The sequence below is a fragment of the Artibeus jamaicensis genome, unplaced genomic scaffold, assembly GCF_021234435.1.
Source record: "Artibeus jamaicensis isolate MK-2021 breed Jamaican fruit bat unplaced genomic scaffold, CSHL_Jam_final contig_1132, whole genome shotgun sequence".
In the NCBI taxonomy this organism is placed as follows: Eukaryota; Metazoa; Chordata; class Mammalia; order Chiroptera; family Phyllostomidae; genus Artibeus; species Artibeus jamaicensis.
This window is the reverse complement of record NW_026521221.1, coordinates 9,960,321-9,986,075: the sequence shown is the minus strand read 5'-3', so window position 1 is coordinate 9,986,075 and position 25,755 is coordinate 9,960,321. Positions and strand designations below refer to the sequence as shown.

At 38.7% G+C, this 25,755-nt stretch overlaps 1 protein-coding gene across 5 annotated transcripts in view; it reads left to right on the top strand.

The window, feature by feature from the left end:
- The window catches only part of FRMD5 (FERM domain containing 5), a 286,582-nt gene that overhangs the window by 86,886 nt on the left and 173,941 nt on the right, over positions 1-25,755 (top strand). The gene's annotated exons all lie outside the window — the stretch shown is intronic.

Sequence of the window (25,755 nt, the reverse complement as noted above, 5' to 3'; positions counted from 1 at the left end):
GAGGCTAGAGATGGATGGTAATGGAAAAGAAGAGGTGGTCTGTGCTTTTACTGTGTTTAAAGCAATAGTGGAATATCTTTGCCAGAGGATTGTGTGAGTGATTTACTTTGTTGAATGACAGGAAATTCAGGACTGTTGGTACTGCAGTTGTTAAATATATGAAGTCCTACAAAAGGTAGGTAAAATTAGGGTACTCTGTGCTGCAAACTTATTCTTGGTGCATGATGACATTGGGCATATCTCTAAAAGAGATTAGGTTAGAATAGCAGAGGAAATGATGAAGTATATAATAAAAATTCATAACCAGAGTATTCAAGAATAGCCAGGATGAGGTAGACTAATGTATAGTATGTAGAAACCTAGAAAGAGTGTTGCTTTCACAGCAATAGACAGAAAAAGATAATATACAAAACCATAACATTCCTTGAACTTATCAGAGAGCTGAAGTTGCAAGGCCTAAAATCTAGGGATGTATAAGCACCTTCAAGGAAAGACAGGATGCAAACACTGGCTATCTGTGGCAGAGCATGGCAAGATGGCCACCATAAAAGTAAAAAAGTGAATTCAGCTATAAATGTTAACAAATTATTAAAGGTGGAGTGTGGGATAGGAGGAGAGTATAGACTCTTAGGAGTTGCAGGGTGACTTCCAGTGAAGATGGAAGCATAGGTAAACATGCCTTGCCTCCTCACACAACTACACCAAAAATTATAACTAGACTACAAAATCTCTATCACCCAGAATCATGAGAAAGTTGAGCTCTATGGAAGTCTGATAACCAAGGAATTAAATAAATCACATGCATTCAGGACTTCCAGCCAAGATGGAGGTATAGGTTGACACACTGTGCCTCCTCACACAACCAAAATAAGGACAACAACTTAGAAACAAAAAACAACCAGTATTGACAGAAAATTGAACTGTATGAAAGTCCAACAACCGAAGAGTTAAAGTAGACACATTCAGCCAGACCAGTAGAAGGGGTGGATTTGGGTGGCTGGGATGAAAGGGGTCATGCAGCAAAAAGAGCAGCAGTTGGTGGACCCAGTGAAGTGGAGGATTGTGGAGGGGCACGGTGGCTGGCGGAACTGGGTGGTCCCAAATTCCTGCGCAGATAAGCAAGGCAAAACTGGGGAGTGAGACCTCAAAACCCAATATCCCAGCCCAGGGAAATAAAGCCTCAAAACACCTATTGAAAACACCTGTGGAGGTTGAGGTGCAGGGAGAGACTCCCAGCCTCACAGGAGAGTTCGTTGGAGAGACCCACAGGGTCCTAGAATGTACACAAACCTACCCACATGGGAATCAGCACCAGAAGGGCCCAATTTGCTTGGGGAAAGCAGGGGAAGTGACTGAAATCCTGTAGAGAGCGGAGCAAACACCATTGCTCCCTCTCTGACCCCTCCCCCACATCACAACCCAGCTATGTGGGTTGCCCCACCCTGGTGAACACCTAAGGCTCCGCCCCTCACTATGTAACAGGTGCACTGAGACAGAAAAAATGGCTCAAATGAAAGAACAGATCAAAGCTCCAGAAAAAAATACAACTAAGTGATGAAGAGATAGCCAACCTATCATATGCAGAGTTCAAAACACTGGTAATCAGGATGCTCACAGAATTGGTTGAGTATGGTCGCAAATTAGATGAAAAAAACGAAGGCTATGCTAAGTGAAATAAAGGAAAATGCACAGGGAACCAATCATGAAAGGAGGGACACTGGGACTCAAATCAATGGAGTGGACCAGAAGGAAGAAAGAAACATCCAATCAGAAAAGAATGAAAAAACAAGAATTCAGAAGAATGAGGAGAGGCTTAGGAACCTCCAGAACATCTTTAAATGTTCCAACATCTTAATTATAGGGGTATCAGAAGGGGAAGAGGAAGAGCAACAAGTGGAAAAGTTTTTTGAACAAATAATAAAGGAGAACTTCCCCAATCTGGCAAAGACAATAGACTTCCAGGAAGTCCAGGAAGCTCAGAGAGTCCCAAAGAAGTTGGACCCAAGGAAGAACACAGCAAGGCACATCATAACTACATTAGCCAATGTTAAAGATAAGGAGAGAATCTTAAAAGCAGCGGGAGATAAGGAGACAGTTACCTACTGAGGAGTCCCCATCAGACTGTCAGCGGATTTCTCAAAAGAGACCTTATAGGCAAGAAGGGACTGGAAAGAAGTATTCCAGGTCGTGAAAGGCAAGGACCTACATCCAAGATTGCTCTATCCAGCAAAGTTTTCATTTAGAATGGAAAGGCAGATAAAGTGCTTCTCAGATAAGGTCAAATTCAAGGAGTTCATCATCACCAAGCCTTTACTGTATGAAATGTTAAAGGGACTTATCTAAGAAAAAGAAGATAAAAAACATGTACAGTAAAATGACAGCAAACACAAAGTTATTAACAACCACTACCTGAAACCAAAACAAAAACAAAGCAAACCACTAGAAGAAGGAAAGAACCACAGAAATGGAGATCACATGGATGCTTAGCAACATGGGAGTGGGAGGGGGAGAGAGGGAGGAAAGGTACAGAGAATAAGTAGCATAGATGGTAGGTAGAAAATAGAAAGGGGGAGGGTAAGAATAGTAAGGGAAATGTAGAACCCAAAGAGCTTATAAGTATGACACATGGACATGAACTAAAGGCAAGGAATGTGGGTAGGAGAGGGTGTACATTGTGTGAAGGGGGAAACTGGGACAACTGTAATAGCATAATCAATAAAATATATTTTAAAAAAAGAAATCACATTCATCCAGACTGGTAGGAATGGCACAGGTGTGAAGATGTGAGTGGGAGGCACAGAGACGCAGAATTGTTAGTCCCACAACCCCATGTGCTGGATAAAAATTGGGAGGGATACCTCAGGAATAAAGTATCCCAGCCCCACACTACCCAGCCCAGGGTTCCAGGATCAGGTAGGTAAGTTCCCATAACTTCTGCTGTAAAAACCAGTGGGAGTTGTGGCAGCAAAAGAAACAGCAGGATTCTAAGGTATCTCATCGTAAAAGGCCCACAATGGACTTAGGACTTAGGTAAACTCACTCCCTCTGGACTCTAGCACTGAAGCAGTAACTGGAAGGGCACCAGTGGCATATAGGGAGAAATTGAAGTATCTGGCATCAGGACAAGTACTGGGGCAGCTTCCTCCCAGACAAAACTCCAGAGACCAGGCAGTGACATTGTTTCATCTCTGAGCCTTCCCCCACACAGAGCCATGGAACAGTGACAGCATATCAGAGACTCCATTAGCCTGGTTCATGCAGGTTGCCTTGCCCAGTCAATAACCTAAGGTTCTATCCATTCCAACTTATCAGTGCAGTTTCTACAATAGGTAGTGCCACAAAGACAAGTGAAAGCAGTTCTACCTAATACACAGCAAGAAACTCGGGGAGGCTGCCAAATTGAGGTGCTGAGGAAATATGGCCCAAATGAAAGAACACAACAAAACAGCAGAAAAAGAACTAAACAAAATGGAGATAAGCAATCTATCCTATGCAGAGATCAAAACACTGGTTATTAGGATGCTCAAGGAACTCATTGGGTACTTCAACAACATAAAAAAGACCCAGGAAGAAATGAAGATTACACTAAGTGGAATAAAAATTCACTGGGAACCAGCAGTGGAGAGGGCGAAGCCAAGAATCAAATCAATGACTTGAAACATAAGGAAGAAAAAAAAAACATTCAAACAGAAAAGCAAGGAGAAGGATAGCTAAGGAGCCTCTGGGACATCTCTAAACATACCAACATCCGAATCATAGAGGTGCTGGAAGGAGAAGAGAAAGTTCAAGAAAGAAGATGAAAGCTTACCTGGAAAAAATAATGAAAGAAAACTTCTCTAATTTGGCAAAGGAAATACACATACAAGTCCAGGAAGCACTGAGAACCCCAAACAAGATGGCACAAAGAGGACTACTCTAAGACACATCATAATTAAAATGCCAAAGGTTAAAGGTAAAAGAAACTCTTAAAAGCAGCAAGTGAAAAGCAGAGTTACCTACAAAGGAATTCCCATAAGACTCTCAGCTGATTTCTCAAAAGAAATGTTGCAGATTAGAAAGGATTGTCAAGAAGTATTTAAAGTCATGAAAAGCAAGGACCTACAACCTAGATTACTCTATCCAGCAAAGCTATCTTTTAGGATGGAGGGGCTGATAAAGTGCTTCCCAGACAAGGTAAAGCTAAAGGAGTTCATCATCACCAAGCCATTATTATATGAAATGTTAAAGGGACTTATTTAAGAAAAAGAAGATCAAAACTATGAATATTAAAAGGGCAATAAGTTTGTAACTGCCAACAATTGAATCTAAAAAACAACCTCAGCAAACAAGAATAGAAACACAATCATAGATATGGAGATCATTTGGAGGGTTATCAGATGGGATGGGAAATGGGGAGAATAGGGGTGGGAAAGATGCAGGGATTAAGAAGTACAAATTAGTAAGTACAGAATAGACAGGGGGTGTTAAGAACAGTATAGGTAATGGAGTAGCTAAAGAATTTACATGCATGACCCAGGGACATGAACTAAGGGGAGGATTAAGCCGAAGGGGATTGGGTATACCAGGTGGAGGAGACGGGGGGGGGGGGGAGGGAGGAAATTGGGACAACTGTAACAGCATAATCAATAAAATATATTTGAAAAAGAACTCTTAGGAGCTGCAGACACAAATAGTGTTTGTACCTACTTATAAGTAGGTACAAACTTCATATTTAAGGTTCTTTGTTGGGAATTCTTTGGAAAGTTTGGGGACAGAGTGGGAGACCAAATTTTCTTCACTTCTTTAGGAGTAGAGAAGGAATCAGCTGCTGCTGTGAGAAAGACACAAAGCTCTACCTGTACCCTTCTCTAAGGAAAAAATCCTTTATCCCTTTGAAGAAGAATGGCAAATTGTGGTGAACCCTAAGGTGCAGATGGAAACCCAGGTGGCTGGGGAGAAAAGGAAATAAAATACCATCTACCTATGGGGGTAAAGTTTAAACCACCTGGGGCCCAGACTGTTAGAGGTCTCTTACATGATGTATAGAGTAAAAATATTGTAAAACACACAAAAAGCAAACAAAACCAGCTCTCTCTCAAGAGCCAAAGCAATCACCAGAGCAAGACTTAGGACTGACCCAGATGTTCAAAACACCAGACAGGGGATTTAAAATAAATGTAGTTAGTGTGTTGAGCAGGGGTCCTTACCCCCCTAGCTATGGGCTGATACCAGTCCATGGCCTGTTAGGAACTGGGCTGCACAGCAGGAGGTGAGTGGCGGGCAAGTAAAGCTTTGCCTAAGCTTGGCCTCCAGTCTCCCAGTGTCTCTTCCCAGCCCTAGTCTGTGGAAAAATTGTCTTCCATGAAACTGGTCCCTGGCACCAAAAAGGTTGAGGACCACTGTGTTAGAGGACCCAGTGGGAAAGATGGACAACATGCATGAACAGATAGAAAGTTTCCACAGAGAAATGGAACTATAGGAAGCCCCAAATAGCAGTGGTAACCATTTAAAACAGTAATAGTGATTTAAAAATGCTTTTCATGTCATCAGTAGACTTGCCACAGCTGAGGATTCAGTAAACTTGAAGAGAGTCAATAGAAAATACTGAAACTATTGGGTTGGCCATAAAGTCCATTTAGTTTTTTTCTGTAAAATAAAAGACATTTTTCATTTTCACCAATAACTTTATTGAGTTTAATATTTTGAGTATGTCAGCTCTCTCTTGTGGGGTATAATGTTGATGGTTCTCAATGTCATCACTGAAGTTGATTATTTGATCACTGTCAACTGCAACTGGCCTAAATGACCATGTAGCATCATCCATTGAGAAATCTCCAGCACAAAACTTCATAAGCCACTTTTGACATGTTCAATTAGTCACAAAACCTCCTCCATACACCACACAAATCTTATTTTGCATTTCAGTTGCATTTTTACTTTTCTTGAAATAATAAAGCATAATATGCCAAAATGTTGCTTATTTTCTTCCATCTTCAATATCAAGTGGCTGCACAAAAGTTTACCAATTTTTGATGTCTTTTTAAATGCACACTGATACAACAGCTGTAACAATACAATCTAACAAAATTGTTTTGAATTATGTTAAATAAACACCACTGGAGTCATCTTAGAGAAAAAAAACTGAACTTTTTGGCCAACTTCATAAACATAAAGAAAAAAAAAGAGTAGATGAAAAAACACTGCCAAACAGCAGAGCATCCAGCAGTTCAGGGACAATAATAATGTACATATAATTGGAATCAAGAAAAGACAGAATGGGCAGAAGAATTATTAGAAGACATGTGGCTGAGAGTTTTCCAAAAATAAGGAAATAAAAGGGCATCAAATGACTAACCCCAAAAAGCTCAGAAAATTCCATGTAGGATAAGTGCCAAACATACACACATATCCCTGTCTAGACATATCATATTGGAATTTCTGAAAGCTAAAGGCAAAGTGAAAATCTTGAAGTCAGCAAAAGAAAAAAAGGCACAGAGGAACAAAGATGCTAATCAGAGTAGACCTTTCATCAGAAACCTTGCAAGCCCAAAGATGGCACTCTTGAAAGTGCTGAAAGGATAGACTTTCAGTGAAAAACTGTCACAGGAAACAGAGAAGGCTATTATAAAAGGAGAAAGATAACAATTATACATGCATCTAACAACAGAGCACCTAAATACAGAAAGTAAGCATTGATATAACTGAAGGGAGAAATAGGCAGCAATCATAGCAGGAGACTTCAATATTCTACTTTCAATAATGAATAGAAAACATCTGGAATGAAAATCAACAAGGAAATGTTGGACTTGGATTATACTTTATGACCAGATGGAACCAATAGACATATGAGAAGGGACCCCCAAAAACCTGGAATTATCTTCTGGAGTGTGGGCCCCTTGTGGTACAAGTTTCCCCTGATGAGTGAGTGTTCCCCATGTTTTGTAGATGTGGAATAGGTGAAGCAAAAAATGGCAGGAGCACTAAAAGGCATCAAAATTGACAAGTTCAAAAACTGTTTTGAGCAATGGAAAAACCATCTCCATAGGTGTGTATTGCATCAAATGGAAAGTATTTTGAATGTGACTGAGGTTTAAACACACAAGAATAAATACACAATTTTTAATAAATAATTTCCAAGACTTTGGAGGTCCCTCCTATATACAGAACTTTCCATGAAACAGCAGCAGAATTCTCCCCAAACACAAACAGAACTTTCTCCAGGATAGACCATATATTGGGTTACAAGTGAAGTCTTAAAAAATTTAAGAAGATTGAAATCATAACAAGTATATATTCTGATCACAGTGGAGTAAAACTAGAAACCAACAGCAGAAGGAAAACTGGAAAATTCACAGTTTGTGGGAATTAACAGACTCTTGAACAATCATTGGGTAAGGAAGAAATCAAAAATGAAGTTAAAAAACATCTTAAGACAAAAGAAAACAAAAGCCAACATACCAAAACTTATGGGATGCAGCAAAAACAGTACTAACAGGGAAGTTTATTGTGATAAGTGCTTACATTAAAAAAGAAAGATCTGAAACAACATAACCTTACACCTCAAGGACCTAAAAAAAAGAACAAAAACAAAGCTTGAAGTTTGCAGAAGAAAATAAATTACACAGATTAGAGCAGAAATAAGTGAAATTTAAAAAGTAATAGAAAAAATTCAATAAAACCACAAGTGTTTTTAAAAGATAAAGTTGAAACACCCTTAGCTAGACTAAAAAAAGAAATGAAAGAGGAGACATTAAGAAATAAAAAGGATCGTAAGAGATTACTATGAACAGTTATATGCCAACACTGGATAACCTAGAATAACTGGATGGATTCCTAGAAATATACAGCCTACCAGAACTAAACCTATGAAGAAATAGAAAGTCTGAACAAACCTGTAACTAGTATGGAGATTGAGTCAGTAGTCAAAACTCTCAACAAAGAAAAACCCAGGACCAGAGGGCTTCACTGGTGAATTCTATCAAATATTTAAAGAAGAGTTATTTTAGCCAATCCTTCTCAAACTTTTCTAAAAATATCAAGGAGAGAACACTTTGAAACTCATTTTTTGAGGCCAGCATTACCCTGATACCAAAGCCAGATACTTTTATATACAACAAGAAAACTACAGATCAATATTCACGATGAGTGTAGATACAAAAATCCTTAATACAATACCAGTACACTGTATCCAACAGTATAGCAGGTCCTCAAATAGTGTTGTTTCATTCAGTGTTGTTTTATTTATAACTTTTATGAGATGATATAGGAAATTAACTCTTGTGTTTTTCCCATTATAATTCAGTATTTTTTTAATTTTAGTAATTGTTATTTTTTTATTGTTGTTCTACTACAGTTGTCCCAGTTTTCTCCTGTTGCTCTCACTGCCTTGCCCACCCCTACTCCCACAATCAATCCCCACCCTGTTGTCCATATCCATGGGTTATTTATACCTGTTCATTGATTAGACCCTTACCTTTCTTTCCTGCCTTATCCCCCTCTGCCTTCCCCTCTCCCCTCTGGGTGCTATTATTCTGTTCCTTGATTCCATGCCTCTGGTTCTATTTTGCTTGCTTGTTTGTTTTGTCGATTAGATTCCACTTATAGGCGAGATCATATGGTATTTGTCTTTCACCACCTGGCTTATTTCACTTAGCATAACACTCTTCAGTTCCATCCATGCTATTGTGAAAGATAGGAGTTCCTTCTTTCTCTCTGCTGGGTAGTATTCCATTGTGTAGATGTACCATAGTTTTTTGATCCACTTATTTACTGATGGGCACATAGGCAGTTTCCAGTACTTAGCTATTATAAATAACACTGCTATGAACACAGGAGTGCATAGGTTCTTTTGAATTGGCGTTTCAAGATTCTTAGGGTATAATCACAGCAGTGGAATCACTGGGTCAAAAGGAAGTTTCATTTTTAATTTTTTGAGGAAATTCCTTACTGTTTTCCACAGTGTCTGCACCAGTCTGCATTCCCACCAAAAGTGCACTACTAGGGTTCCCTTTTCTCCACAACCTCACCAGCACTTGCTGTTTGTTGATGTGGCCATTCTGACTGGTGGGAGGTGGTATCTCATTGTGGTGGTTTTAATTTGCATCTCTGATGCCATGTGATGTACTAGTGATGTTGAGCATCCTTTCATATGTCTGTGAGCCCTCTGTATGTCCTCCTTGGAGAAGTGTCTTTTCAGGTCCTTTGCCTATTTTTTAATTGGATTGTTTGTCTTCCTGGTGTTGAGGCATATGAGTTCTTTATATATTTTGGAGATCAAACCCTTGTCCAAGGTATCATTTGCAAATATGTTTTTCCATAATATGGTGGGTTTCCTTTTCATTTTGATGATATTTTCTTTGGCCATGCAGAAGCTTTTTAGTTTGATATAGTCCCATTTGTTTACTCTTTCCTTTATTTCCCTTGCCCTTGAGCATACATTGGCAAAAATATTGCTGCGTGGGAACTCTTGTTTATATCAGTTAGCCTGTTGTAAAATTGGTTTTGTTTTATGTTGTTTTGCCACAGTTCTAAGACCCTATCAAAGACATTAAATGCTAACTTACTGTACATTAAACAATCAAACAAGCCCTGGCAAGTGTGGCTCAGTTGGTTGGAGTGCTGCCCTGAACATAGAAAGGTCACAGGTTGGATTCCTGGTCAGGGCACATAGCTAGGTTGCAGGTTCTATCCTCTATCCAGGAGTGTATGGGAGGCAGCCAATGTTGTTTCTCTCTTACTTTGATGTTCCTCTCCTTCTCCCTCTTCCTCTCCAAAATGAGTGAACACATCCTCAAATGAGAATTGGAAAAAATAAAAGGATCATGTAGCATGACCAAGAGGGATTTATCCCTGAGATACAAAGATGGTTCAGTGTACAAAAATCAATTAATGTGATACCACATTAGCACAATACAGGATAAAAATTACATGGTTGTCTCAATAGATGTGGAAAAGGAGTTTAACAAAATTTAGTACCTTTACCTTAAACTATATGCAAAAACAACTCAAAATGGGTTAAAGACTTGCCATATTCTGTGTCATGCACCTCCCACGTGTACTGTCCACCCATGTCATTGGCCTAAACTTACAGGAAAAAAATCTTGCATTTTAATTTTTGACTTAACTTTTTATTTAAATTTAGAAACAAAACTGATCATCATATTCCAAGCTATTATTTTGCTTACAAATATGATTGCTTTCTAGAGTTATGCTTTTAAGACATAAGCATAAATAAAAGAATTAAAAACATTTGTATAGATACAGAATTAGTACTACCATGTATAATGCACATCCTTATTTTTCCCTCAAAAATTAGGGCAAAAAAGTGCACATTATGCACAGCAAAATACAATAAATATAAGACTTGAAACTGTAAAACTGCTAGAAGAAAACATTGGGGGAAGTTTCATGATATTGGTCTTGGCAGTGATTTTAAGGCTGACATGAAAAGCACAGGCAACAAAAGCGAAAATAAGTAAGTGGGACCAAATCAAGCTAAAACCCTTCTATACAGCACTGTCGGTAGGAATGCACATTGGTGCAACCACTTTGGAAACAATGTGGAGTCTCTTCAGATAATTAAAAATGGAATATTCATGTATTATGGGCCAGACATTGTGATGAATGCAGTATATCTGGCATTGACAAAGTTTGTTTTGTCAAGGCCAGACTGTAAATACTTTTGCCTTTGCAGGCCACGTACAGCTTTTTTTTCTAGCATATTATTTGTTTTTTGTTTGTTTCATGGTTTTGTTTTTACATACTTTAAAAAAATGTAAAGGCTATTTAGTCTGAGGACTATACAAAGGTAGTCTGCAGACTGTATTACCCCTGGGCATCTAAGTTGCCTATGGTAGGTCTATACTTTGAGTTCTTACCTCAGCACATGTTATGTGATGAAACTCAAACCAATTGTATATCCTTGAAAAGGTTGTGGAATGGATCAAAGGCAGATGTAAGTTGAGAGTTAATTGTCATATTTGCATGGCTTTTTTGCTGTAGAAAGGATGACTTGACAACATTAAATAATTTATATCCCCTACTACCATAGCACTATAACCAAGTCCATATTATTTCAACCCTGGCCTTCTTGCAGCATATTTTAAGGACACTAATTTTTAATGTATTCTCAGCATGTAAAAATAACTTCAACATTCCTATTTTTAAAATCTCATTATCGTTTTTTATAATCTAATAGAATGTTAAAAAATTTATCAGTTGGATTTCAATTATGCAGCTTTATCAGAGCTAGTTGCTTTTTTTTTCTCTAATCACATAACATTGGAGCAGGTTTTTTCAACCAGTGACTGCAGAGCAGGAGAGAATAGAGTTCTGAAGCAGGAGGGAAGAGAGGTAGTCAGGAATGTGCCCACGAGGACTGAGAATGACAAAAAGATGAGTAGGATGGGATAGGATTGTTGAAATGGTGCATTTTATACCTAAAAGATCAATTTCTATTTAAGATTTTGATCAAAGTTTTGGCCTTCGGTGTCATTCTTGGTTTTGGTTTTCTTGGTGCAGAAGTGCTTTCAGCGTTTTATCATTTCTCCTAAGACTGATGCTGGCGTTTTATTACCACTCTTCCTTTTCTTCACTTGCCTGTCCCCAGCAATTTTCTGTAGCTTTGGCTAAGGTTATATATATCTCCATTCCTATCTTATGTCTTTTCATTTGCCCATCACCCTTCCCAAATACTTTAACTTTCATATGAATGAAAATGCATCTTATAATTTAAAAAACAAATACAGCCCCCTCTCTCTGACAATACTGTTCTATTGTTTTCTGGGGCTCTTGGGGGTTCCCTAATACCCTTTCAGAAAGTTCTTAGAGTCACAGCTATTTTCATAATAATGCTAGATATTGTTTCACTTTCATACTCTCTTGATTTAAAACATATTTCACCAAGTTCGTAGTTGTAATATTTAATGATGTACATATTAGTAGATATCCACATAAACGAGCTCTTTAAGTCCTTAGTTATTTTTAGTGATGTAAAGGGATCCTGAGAATGGCTGATATGTCCTCTTTTATCAGCAAACATTGATTAGGCACTTTTATATTTTCAGGCAGAGTTCTAGTCCCTTGGAATAAGTGGCAGAACCTTCCTTCAAAAGATCTTGCAGTTTAAATAGGGAGATGTTGATAAGAGGCTACAACCTTTCAGCTGTCAGATGAATAAGGTCTGAAGATCTAATGTAAAATATGGTGACAATAGTTCATAACAGTGTATTGTATAGTTTAAATTTGCTAAGAGAGTAGACATTAAATGTTTTCACCAAAAAAAGATAGATCTGAAGTGATGGATGTGTTGATTAGCTAGATGGGGAGAATCCTTTCATAATGTATATCAAACCACCATGATGTTCACTTTAAATATCTTAAAATGTTATGGCACTTATTAACTCAGTAAAGCAAAGTTTTACAAAAATCTCACAATTCAGGGGAGAAGACAGACTCCTCAAAGAATAAGTAGCGTCAGATGTAGTAAGTGCAGAAATACTATGTATCATAGGAACCCAGAGGCGGGGATACCTAACTCATTGTGGTTATTGGTAGGAGGGAGCAGTGGGAGTTAGAGCCATATCTGTTAAGCATAGTCCTAGAGGAGATGACCACTGAACCACTGATTTTAAAGATCACAAGGAGTTAGCTAGGTGAAGGACTGGCAGGAGGCATTCTTGAAGAAGGAGCAGGAGCAAAGGAATGTAAACAAGGAAGAGTGCAATGAGTGCAAGCAAAGGCAAGCAGGTCTGTGTTGCTGTGTGAGGGTGGGCCTTGGGGAGTAGCGGAGATGAGACTAGAGAGATACCAGGGAACAGAGCTTAGCCATTTTTGGCTGGTTAGGAGTTTGGACTCCATCCTTAGAAGGAAAGGAAGCTTCACCTTTTTATTTTCTTTTTTAGCATATGCCTGGTTTTATTGCTTCTTTCTATATGTGACAAATTTGGTTTATTAAAATAATATTAGTTAACTATTGAATGTCAGATTTACTTGTAAATATTTCACATATATCAATACTTTATATACATCCTTATTTTACATATAAGAAAATGAAAGGTCAAAGAGAGTAAGGAAACATAGCTGTCTAGACAATGAAATGGTATTCAAGTCCAAGTCAGCCTTGCCTGGACTCAGCAGTCTTTCCCAGCATGGTATAGCACCTGTCAGTATAAAGGAAAAGGAGAAAGGGTAAGATCTGAGAGGTTAACAGCCAGTTATAATACTGTCCTCAAAAATGAAAACTAGCTCTGTGAAGGTGCCAGAAACTGCATTTTGCATTATGAAGGAGTGAGATTTCTAGTTGTGTGAGTTGTATCTCAATAAAGTAAGATCCTGTGTTCAGATGCATAGAGCTTTTATACATACAACTGAGATAATAAAATTAAGACTCTGACTTATAGTCTAAAAATAAAGCCCTTCTATTAACATTTGTTGATAGACAGCAAATGGGCTCTTACTAGGCTTTTGTGAAAATAAACCCTGAGGAGTTCCAAAGGCAGGTTATGAGGCATATGTGTAAATTGGGTCACAGCCCTCTACGTGGTTATATGTGGAAATTCAAAGACTTCTGCAGTGAATGTGTGTAAAATAAGCTTGTTTCATATCATGATTTAACTGTTTTCCTGTCTGCTTTTATACCACTGACCTTTCACTGTATTCTCTGTTTTGTATTCATATATCGATTTATGTTTTGGCTTTAAAATCAAGTACTTAATATCTTTTTAAAAATATTTATTTATTTTTAGAAAGAGGGGAAAGGAGGGAGGAAGCGGGGGAGAAAAACATCAGTGCATGGTTGCCTCTCACATGCCTGCAACTGGGGACCTGGCCTGCAACCCAGGCATGTGCCCTGACTGGGAATTGAACCAGTAATGCTTTGGTTCACAGGTCGGCACTCAATCCACTGAGACACACCACCCGGGTCTTAAATCTTTTAATGTCTGCTTGTAGATCTTGGTTTCTTCTAGGCTTGTAATACCTTGAAAAAATAGATGGAAAATAGTATTTATTACCACTTAGTAAAAAATAAGTTGTATTACTCCCAATTGAGAAATATGTTTGCAAGGTCACAGTCTTTCATAGGGAAATTTTTAACTTTATTTTTTTGTAAAACAATTTAATCATCACTTTTAAAATACAGTAATAAGCTTAATAGGGGGGAAGTATGTGGTAAATATTCACCATCCATTTAGTTATAATGGGCAGTAATGATAATGTATTTCCTTGTTAAAGCTAATGAATGTAAAAAGTATTTCCATTTTTTAAAGGCTAAATTGAAAACTGCTAGAGCTAGGCAGGACTGACAGGAAAGAAACAGTGACAGGCAACAAAATGAATAATGGAAAGATGAATCCTCACTCAGCAACAAATGACAGAACACATTACCGAATCTGCATTATTATTTTTTTGTAGTCATTTAAATTGAACTCTGGGCCCTGGCTGGTGTAGCTCAGTGGATTGAGCGCGGGCCTGCGAACCAGACAATCGCGGTTCAATTCCCAGTCAGGGCACATACTGGGGTTGCAGGCTGGTTCCCTGCAGGCCAGTTCCCAGCAGGGGACGCATGAAAGGCAACCACACATTGATGTTTCTCTCCCTCTCTCCTTCCCTTCCCCTCTAAAGATAAATAAATAAAATCTTTTAAAAAAATTGAACTCTGATAGTTTCTTACAACTGGCACATCTGTTTTGAAGAAATTTTGCTTTTCAGAACTCGGAAATAATTTGAATTAGAAGCTTGACTACTCTTGATTACTATATATGTTACCAATATCAAAGTTTCAGCAACGTTATTCATAATAGCCAAAAAGTGGAAATAACTCACATGCCCATTGACTGAGAATTGGGTAAATAAAAGGTGGTATATCCATACAAGGGAATATTCTTTAGCAGTAAAAAGAAATGTATCTTGCAACATGGGATGAGCCTTGAATACATGCTAAATGAGAGAAACTAAATAGTGACAAGTACTACATATTGTGTGATTCATGTGTATTGCGTTCAGTATAAGCAAATTTATGGAGGTAGAAAGGAGTGTCTAGAGCAGATGGGAGGTGGGAAATGGGGAGTGACTGCTAACAGGTGTGTAGCTGCTTTTGGGGATGATGAAAACATTCTAAAAATTTTTTGTGGCAAAGGTTGGAAAAGCCTTTGTATATACTAAAACTCACTGCCATTGTATACTTTAAATAAATGAATGTGTTATATAGTTTGTGAGCTATATCTAAATAAAGCCGTTTGAACTATCATCCATCTGTCCACATCTCAGCAGTGAAAGTGATTACTTGAGTACTAAGAAGTTTTGGAAAATGCATGTTGTGAGGGGAGATAAAAGGCCAAGACTATTGTACAGAATGTCTAATCAAAACTATTCTGTAAAACTGCTTCACAATCTGAACAGAAGTATTTTGTTCCTTTGTAAAAGTACCCTGTATCTTGTCACTTAATTAATATTTAATTCCTATTTTCTCTCTTGTGGAGAAACTTTGGACTCTGACAGAGCTCATTCTATGGTGACTTGACAAGGTCTTCTGAGGTCTTACAAGGCCTTGGAGACTAGCACTGTTGTAACTGATGAGTCAAGCGCACACCCGAGCTGGCTGTATTCCCAAGGCTATACTTCATGTTATGGTAAATGACATGAGGACAATGCTTCTAGTATATCAGCCACAAAGAGGTTTTTCTTCCTGATTGTTTATTGTGTCTTCTTGTCGTAGCATGTCTTTCTTTGGTAACAGAAGGGAAAGCCCCCAACTATAATTGCCAGAGTTCCCTTTTCCCTTTTCCCCCCTCCAAGATTCTGGGGATATGAGCGTAGGCAAAGCTTTTGTTTCAGAATTATCATCTCCTTTTATCTATTTTCCTTCTCCATTCCAAGCTTTGAACCAAAAGGTTTGGACTGGTGAGCTTTTTTGATTGGTTTACTCTGTGGACAGCTGGGAGTACAGTCCATTTCTTCCTTCAAGTACTTGTCTAAGTAAATTCCAAGTGAGTCAGTGAAACCCCAAGTTCAGCTCTAACCATCCCTTTGGGTAGTGGAGTGGGTTGGCTGTGGAAAACTTTTGAACTTCTACAGAGTACCTTTGAACTCCCACTGTTTTGTTCTGCAGAATATAATGAAGTCTGCTTGGGGAGTTCCTGAAAAGGCTCTCATCCTCAAGCAAACAAAAAGCATTTTTCATCCGGGCTAGGTTAATTTCTTCCTTTCCTTTTCCTATCAAAGAGTAGTCTGTTTATGAGATCTTCATTTCCTTACCCTGATTTATCCATGGGCTTTTTAATTTAGCTTTCATTTCCATTGACATGCCAGATCTGTTTATCAGTAATAACATTCTTACAGATGAGGACCTGCTTCAGGCCTAAACTTTCAATCCTCTTTCTATTTGACCTTAGTGATAACACTCCTGACCACTCCCTCCTAAGAACTTGCTCTCTTTTTGACTGGTACTCAACTAATACTGATTGAATTCAACTACTTTTTTCACACCTAAGCATCCAGGCTTACTTCTTACCTTTCGGCTAATCCATCTTTGTCTCTTGCAGTGAATTACATGCGCTATTTCTCTCATCTCTTAACTGGAGTAGCCTCTCAAGGCTCTACATGACCAACTGTATCTTGTTTATAATTAGACCTAGGGTAGTGCCTGTATCTGGGAGGTTAAAATAATTGCAAAGAATGGTTAATGGACCCAAGTGGACTGCTTCTGCCATTGAGTGTGATGTGGCAGTTACCATAAAAATCAATGAACAAATGTATGACCCATGGACATGAACTAAAGCAGGGGAATGTGGGTGGGAGGGGGTATGCAGGGTGGAGGGGAGTAAAGGGGAGAAATGGGACAGCCGTAATAGCATAATCAATAAAATGTATTTTTAAAAAATCAATTAACAGTGCTTTCCCACAAAGTCAGTAATGCACAGCCTTTGTGTTCTACAATACCTTGAGCTAGGGTTCTCTAGACTTTAGAGAGCTTAGAGTCACTATGGGTAATGATTTAAACAGATTTCTGGACCATGGCCAAACCTGTTATTTAGAATCTCTTTGAGAGGGCCCCAGGAATCTGCATTTTTAAAAAAGCATCCAAGTGATTCTGATACAGTCAATCTAGCCATCATTCTTGGAGCAAACAATGCCACAATCCCCTTTCCTTTATAGGCTACATTTCTAGTGAATAAGGAAGAAGTAATAGTAATTTGCAAAATGTAGCATAAGTTGTCTAGGACCTGAAATAGATCTATTTCTTAAATAATAACAGTACTGACCACCTTATATTTGTTTATCCTCACCCTGGGAATAAATATATGTATTGCCATTCTTTATAATGAAGATCACCTGTTCTGTTAGTATATTTCCACTTTTGAAGGAGTTTCAGAATCATCTGTAAGAATCCTGGAATCCAGAGGCACCCAAGAAAATTGTCAACAAGAAATATATAGTAAGTAGGTTAGTTCATGAGGTTATGGTGTTAATGTTGTTTTATATTGTTTAAAATACTCTGCCATGCCTACATTTGGGGGGAAACGTGTGTATCCTCTAATATTTTAACTTACTTGTTTTGATTTCGTCCACTGCCTGCACCCCATAAGCCTCCTCTCTACCTACCCTCTTGTGCAGAAAGCCGCAGAGAATTACATGAATAGCTACCAGTCACAAAGCTGGCTTCCCCAGCTTGGCATCACAAGGCCTGAAGGACTATAGCTGCAGAACCTAGTTCTCTCTATGTAGGCCCTTTAGCCTAACAAGTAGGAAAAAATCCAAAAAACTAGGATTCTTTCATATAGCAACTTTTTCAGGAGATGGAATCTTAGGCTCAGAAAACAAACCTCCTGCAGTTCACATCTGTGTTGGGGAATATCACCTCCTCACATGGTGTCTCATTGACATAGTTGTCACTTTCTTTTGTTGTAAGAGACCCTGGGTTCACTTGGAGGTCACTAAGACTAATAAAATCGGAGCGTTTTTTTTTCTTTTTCTTTTCTCTTGTTGTTCAAGTATAGTTGTCTCCATTTTCCCTCCACTACTCCCCCACCCTACCCATCTCCACCTCCCACCGTCAATCCTACTGCCCTCTGGCTTTGTCCATGTGTCCTTTATACGTGTTCCTTGACAACCCTCCCCTGTTTTTTCCCTGTTATCCTCTCCCCTCTCCCTTCTGGTTACTCTCAGTTTGTTCTTTATTTTACTGTCTTTGGTTATATTTTGCTTGCTTGTTTGTTTTGTTGATTAGGTTTCTCCACTTAAAGGTGAAATCATATGGTATTTGTCTTTCACCACCTGGCTTATTTCACTTAGCATAATACTCTCCGGATGCATCCATGTTGTCACAAAGGGTAGGAGATAGGAGCGGTTTTTAATTTAGAGGAGCAACTGTCAACAGCTTGTATTTTAAAATGGCCTACGAGGAAGTATATTATATTCATAGAGTATGTGCTTCGTAACTGGTGACTTTAATGCATTTTAGGTGTACCCTAATTATTTCTAGTATTTTTGATTCCCTTTGCTACTAGGCGATGATATGTATGTTCGAGGTACAAAATTGTGAATAAGAAGGCATCAGATTCATTCAGGGTGACTGGATTTCAGCTCTAGCACATTAATTCAAACTCCTGTCTGTCCTCCATCTTTTAAAATAGAAGACTTTTGGATATGCTCTAATGCTGTGTTTCCACTGTGGCTGGACTTAGAGTTTAGTGCAGTTTTCAGAATGTTAAATACTCTAAGTCAAATTACCAAGAGTGAAAGCAAGCAAAAAATTGCTTTATCAGAATAATTTGGTTGAGATCATGTAGGGTTATGTTTTTAGGTGCTGTGGGACTCTTGAAGATTCTTTACAGAGAATTTAGGGTTGTTTAGATGTATTTCTAATGGCAGAGATAATCCTAATAGCTGCCTCTACAGGAAGTCTGAAACCATCCCAGGTCTGGCCTCTCTATGGTAATTGCAAGTAGACAACAAAAGATGTTGCTTCTATATCTTGCATACTGGTAAGCCAGTAACAATCTTCATATCTATTCAGGGAGTAAGGATATCAAGTCAGTTTGGAGAATAGAATGATGCTATGATTCAAAATAGGGGCTAAGTGTCATAAATTTGCTTCTTTTTCCGATTTTCTACAACCAGGAACTGAATTTTTTCTATGCTTTTTTTAACAGTGTTTTTTACCCCATAATCATGTGATAGGAGTTCATATGTGTCAGAGAAATCACTTTGGCCTCCCAAGGGAAGTCATGGTAAAAGGCCTTGTGTTGGTCAAGATGCGTCCATGGATTAGCAGCCCCAGGCTCACCTGGGAGCCTGTTATCTTCCATAATCTCAGGCTCTACCCCAGACCTAACATATCAGAATCTGTATTTAAACAAGATAGCCAGGTCATGTGTATGGATGTTAGAGTTTGAGAGGCCTGCATAGGGAACCATGGCTATTTATTTTACTGGTTGTGAACACACTATTTTCCAGCTTTTTCTGGTCACTCTAATAATTGATAGTCAAAGGAATTAAATGAATACAAAAAAAATGTAGTAGTGTGTGGAGTAGACTCCTTTAAGTGACAGTTGTGACAGTTTCTCTTTAGGAGGCATCAGAGGTGTCAAATTATGGTGAGGAAATGGTACATTTGCAATTGGGGTTCATAGTTGTCTAACTCGACACACCCAAGTTTGGTGTGCCTCGGGAGAACCAAGGCTCTGGCAGAAACTACCTTCTAGACTGCTTTCCTGCTAGTGTATTCTTTTGTAGAGAATATGCTTTCTGTTCAGTGAAGAGTCAAGTGATCAGAGTGAGTCATATAGGCATTGAAGCTTGAACTTTTTGTTTGTTGTTTTGTTACTCAGAACTTTTGGGAATGTGGCATTTCTTTTTTGGCTGCTTTAGGCCTCTGGCTCCTGCTGATGCACATATTTCAGGGTCAGGCCCGGTCTGTGCTGCTGCAGGTCCTTCTCCTGCACTTTAACAGATGACATTTCACATCAGGATGCAATACCCATGTCATTCAAATGCTGTTCCACAGCTCCTGGAGCACAAGGACTCAGTGAGTTTGGTGTGATTGCATGCAGATATTTGAAAAGTCAAATGCATATATGAAACAGTCTGTTAGGCTGTTTGTTGGAGTAAAACAAGAACTAGTTAGAATCATTCGTTTGGAAGGAATATTTTGGCATGGTTTCTCTAAAGTTGGGTAAACATCATTTGCTGGTGTACCCATCTGGGCACCCAGTAGCAGTCCTTCTGCCCACAGAAGGAATTTGCACACATTAGAAAAGTTACTGGTTTATGCAATGGAATGCTATTTTGCTGTTAAAAAAAAGAAGAAGAAGGAAATCTCACCCTTTGAGACAGGATGGATGGCCCTGGAGAGCATTATGCTAAGTGAAATAAGCCAGTCAGAGAAAGACAAATACTATAAGATCTCACTTATATATGGAATACAATGAACAAAATAAATAACCAAACAAAACACAAACAGGCTCATAGATACAAAGAACAGATTGACAGCTGTCAGAGGGAAGGAGGTTGGGGGGCTCAATGAAAAAGATGATGGGATTAAGCATCCCCACAAAAACCCCCTCATGAACACAGAAAAATGAACAAGCAAACAAAAACAACTTCTTTGCCCATTTTTAAATTGTTAGCTTTCAATGGTTTAGTTGTAAGTATTGTTTCTACATTCTGGATACCTTATGTACCTTATCAAATATATGATCTGCAAATATTTTCTCCCATTCTTTGTCTTGTTCTTCACTTTCTTAGTAGTATGCTTTGCTGAACAAAAGTTTTAACTTTAAAACAGTTTTATTTTTTCTTTGGTTGCTGTATTTTTTATATCATATGTAAGAAAACTGCCTAATCTGAGGTCACAAAGATTTATTCTTATGTTTTCTTCTAAGCGTTTTATAGTGTTAGCTCTTACACTGAGACTTTGACCTATCTTGAGTTAACATTTATATATATTGTGAGGTAGAGGGTCCAAATTTATTTTTTACATGTAAATATCCAGTTGTCTCAGCATCCACTTGCCTCTTTTTAATCCCTATAAATTTTCTATTAAAAAAAAGTAAAAGAAAAGTTACTAGTCTAAATCTCCAGGACATAGATAAATGGTCCCTGAGTGTGTATATTTGCTTGTATACACTCATATATTATCTCCAATATGCAACTTTGAAGGCAGAGGCTCCCCCCCAGGATACCCCGTTTTCCTTGTGGAGAGCTTCCTATAGTCTGCTCAGGCAGCACCTTGTACTACTTCCAAGGTTAGTACAGGTGTCAGGTTGATGGATGTTGTGCTTTTTGTCTGCCTGACCTGGACACTTTCATAGTCTTGTCATTCTAAGGGTTCAGATCTCACAGAGAGTAAGTCTTATGGCCCAGACTGCTTGCTCAGTCTCCTCCCGAGAGCATGCTGGCAGAGACTTTTTCATTAAGCCTGCAGTTCCTACCAGGTGAGGATTCCTTTTCCCCTCCTAGGTTTACTGTAGTCTCACCCATCAACCCTGGCAAAGTGGATTTTACCACTAGAAATATTAGTTTGTTTATTTTAGAGAGCAAAGCAGTTTTATTGAACTTCTTGTTGTATTGCTAGCTTTTGTGGAGAGAGAAAATCCTCTAGTTTAGTCCCATTTTAGTTTAGTCCTATAAACTAAAACGATAGCACTATAATTTTGCACCATTATACTATTTAACTATTATCAGTAAATTCATGGGTAAACCCTTCTTGACATCTGTTCTCTTTGGCTATTGATTTACTACCATGCCTTTTGTACTTTCTAAAGCAGACGCCACTTTGCTGGGTGAGGCATCATTGCCATTGGATTGGTAAGGGTCATTCACTGTCATCTCCCTTTCTTATCGCCTCTTTTCTTGCTTTCTGGCAATTCCCAGAGAGCAGTGGACCATTGTGGCAGCTGGAATACACAGTGGTGACTGTCTGCACATTGATCTTAACGCATTTGTGGTTTCTTAAAGGGTTTGGCCAAAAATTACTCTCATGACAATTCCCTTGATAAAATTTATTTTAAAGAAACTGCTAGATTGATCCTTCAGTAATAGACTGTGGAATTTGCCTCATTATTTAAAGTGTACATTATTAAAGTATACATATAGAAAAAGTGCTGTATATATGATCAAATAGATCAACCTTAGTTGGAGTGATGAACCTAATTTACTCTCATGTTTATGGATGGTATGTAGGTGAGCCTTCCTAGAGACTTTCTGGGATTGAGGTGGCCTATCAAGGCCTAGTCATACCCGATCAGGGCTGCCTTTGAGGGCAGCATACAGTTGGAGAGGCTAGGGAAGAAGTAGGAGAAAATATGGGGACATTATCTTTATAACTGGGTTTCCAGTCGACCATGCCAGGAGTAACAAGCTAGCTGAACTCTGGGGAACTTCCAGAGTCTTGCTGCAGAGGGTCATTTGGAGAGAAGCCAGATAAGTTAATGAAGTTTAGAAAATTTGAGCCAGGGAGAAGATGAGGTGTGGTAAATCAGAGCCTGGTTCAGCAACATCTGACAGGAGCTTTCTCTTGGGTGTGAAGCTTAGGGGTCATTCTTAAAGTTATACTAAACAGTTCATAGAAATTCTGTCCTCTAGGGATGCTTGTTTTACACACTGAATCCTAAGCCTGCCTCTTAGAGATTCTGATTCAGTAGGTCTGAGGTAGGTGTCTGGAATCTGTGTTTACCAGCATTGAGTCTTATGGTTGGGTGATTTGGGGACACACTCTGCTGCTAGACCATGTATTTCGTTGGGTGGGACTATGTTGGCTGGCTCCCTAGGGGTCCAGCAAGTGACGTGCAGTGTATCACTGAATCATGGAAATGTTAAATCTATGGGTATGATCATTCCATTGATGCTTTCTAAAGAGGCCATTTCAATGTGTCCCTCAGTGAATTTTCCTAAAACTGTTTATCAAGTTGAAATTTGTTAGATGAACTTGGTCTGATTAAAGAGAGGGAGAGATGGTTTCTCTGAACTCCTTGCCCTTATATCTTCCCAAATGTCTTTCAGAATATTGAGGTACCTGTATTAATAACTCAGAGTGAATAATAGCTATAAAATAAAACAAGAATTGTAGGTTCTGGATTTACATTATACACATAAAACTTTTAAATATGTGTAGCCTAAAGTAATTTTTGCTATAGTTAAAAGAAAATGTTAAATAGAGTAGAACTCTTAGGATTTTGTAACCTGCTGGTAGAAAACTCGTGCATGGTAGGAACTTGATAAACACTGGGAGATTTCAAACACCTTGGTAAGTGGAATTTTGTGCCTTGTGCAGTGTTTATGTCTTAGGACAGCCAGATATAGATGTCTCAGAGAAACTTCATCTAGCCTAGCAGAGAGAAGGGTTTATTATAAGGATGTAGGGGTTGACAGACCCAAGAACCAGAGAACAGCTGGGCCTCAGAAAGAGACCAGAACTAGAGAACAAGTGGAAAGCCAGCACAGCCTTAAGGGGTGCTCATACTACCTCTCCCTCTGTTTTTGTTCCTCATCTGCTTGCTTCTTATCTGTGGACAGACCAGATTTCTTTGTTCCACTGTCCATTTGGTAGAAAAACAACTACCCCATAGTGCCCAGGTTTACATGTTACAGTTCCAGCATCATGGAGACACTGCCTTAACTGTTTTCATGATTCCAATTCCAGACTCTCGGGAAAGGAAATCGGAATGGCTGGGCTTGAGCCAGTGTGTATCCCTGGGCTCATGGTAAACACAGGGCTGCCAGAGTCCCTGTGTCTCTGGAGATATGGAATGTCATGTGGACATGTGGTTTTTGACAAAGGAGCATCCTTGTGAAATGATCCACTCACCTCAGAATATGACTACTATGATATACACTGTTGAAGATTTCGTGATTTTTTTCCCGGTGGGGCTGGATTGTATTGCTTCTCCATTAAGGCCTTAGCATGGTTGCAGTGTTTTGTCAGTAAGGTATTACTTCTCTTCTGTGCTTTTGCATGAGCTAATAGCTGTAGTCATTCCAACCCTTCTTCACCTGACTAACCCCTATTCATGTTCTAGTTTCAAATTAAATGACTCTTTTCAGAGCAAAACTCATCACTTTTCCTGGCTTCTATCTTCCCCGTCCCTGATGAGATCAAGGTTTTTTTGGCCTGAAAGAGTGAAGGGAAGAGAGTTTAGAAAATGTGTATATTCTTAAAAATTAACCCTGGGCTCTATACCTCCTACCTACTTCATACAAGTTTCTGTGTGAATTGTTGTAAGCAATAAAATGGAGCAAGACATGGCCCAGAACAAGCACACAATGACTGCAATACAAAGCAAAATAAAAATTCCAGAAGGGCAGTGTAGGGAGAGATAACATTAGGATGTGGGGTCAACAAAAGACCTAATGAAGGAGATGTCACTGAGACAGGTTGAATTTCTCAAGGTCAAGGCGGGGAGTAGGGATTTCTAGGCACAGAAGTCAGTCAGAATAAATAGGAGCGTGATGTAGAAAAATTCCAGGTGTGCAAAACCCATTTCACTAGGATAGGGGGCAAAGGTATATTAGGGATTTATCTAGAAAAGGTCACTTAGCTCATATTCTGTAGTGGACAGAATGATGAAATTACTCTGAAGTCCATTGTCAAAGGGAAGCCCTTGACAGATTTTGGACAGAGGAATTACATCATTTAGAATATAAGCTCCGTGAGGTCAAAAACCAGTATGTCTTTTTCTCTGAATCATTAAAGTCTAACATAGCAGCTGACACAGAGAATGTTTGCTTAAGAAATATTTGTTTCTCCATGAATGATCAGAACTATATATTAGCAACATTAATCTAGCAGTACCATATAGAATGAGTTACAGGGGGAGACTGCAAGCTGCAAGACCAATTTGGAGGTGAATATAGTGACTGGGTGAGAATTAATGAAAACTTCAGCTAGAACAGAAAAAATGGAGGCTGACTTGTAAGATGCTGTGAAAGCAGAATCTGAAGGATCAGACAGACATACAAGAGGGAAGAGACTCTTTCAATCAAGGGATTGGATTCCCAAAAGAGATTGAGGACCAAAAACCACCCTATGAATTACTGTTTTATGAAAGAAAAATTTGAAATATTTGTTTCTCAATGCTTTGTAAATTAAAAGTTGTGATCAGCCCTGGCTGCTGTGGCTCAGTGGACTGAGTGCCGGCCTGTGAACCAGAGGGTCAGCGGTTCGATTCCCAGTCAGGGCACATGCCTGAATTGTAGGCCAGGCCCCTGGTTGGGATGCATAAGAGTCAACCACACACTGATGTTTCTCTCCCTCTCTTCCTACCTTCATTCCCCTCTCTCTAAAGACAAATAAATAAAATCTTTAAAAAAAAGTTGGGATCATTAAACCTAAGTCAATCAGAAGTGATTTTTAAATATATATACAATCCTCCCTCTTATCCATAGGAGATATATTCCAAGACCCCCAATAGATGCCTGAAACCATGGGTAGTATGGAACCCTACAGATGCTGTGTTTTTTTACACATGTGATAAAGTTTAATTTAACAGTCACAGTGAGAGACAAACAGCCATAACTAATAATAAAATAGAACAACTGTAAAAGTATACCGTAATAAAAGTTATGTGAATTACGGTCTTTCTCAAAACATCTTAATGTACTGTATTGCAGTGGACAAATGGATGATTCACGTCCTAGGTTGGATGGCACAAGATTTTATCATGATCCTCGTGTGATTAAAAACCTGTGAATTGTTTATTTCTGGAATTTTCTATTTAATATTTTTGGACCATGGTTGACGGTGGGTAACTGAAACCGTGGGTAAGGGAGGACTACTAT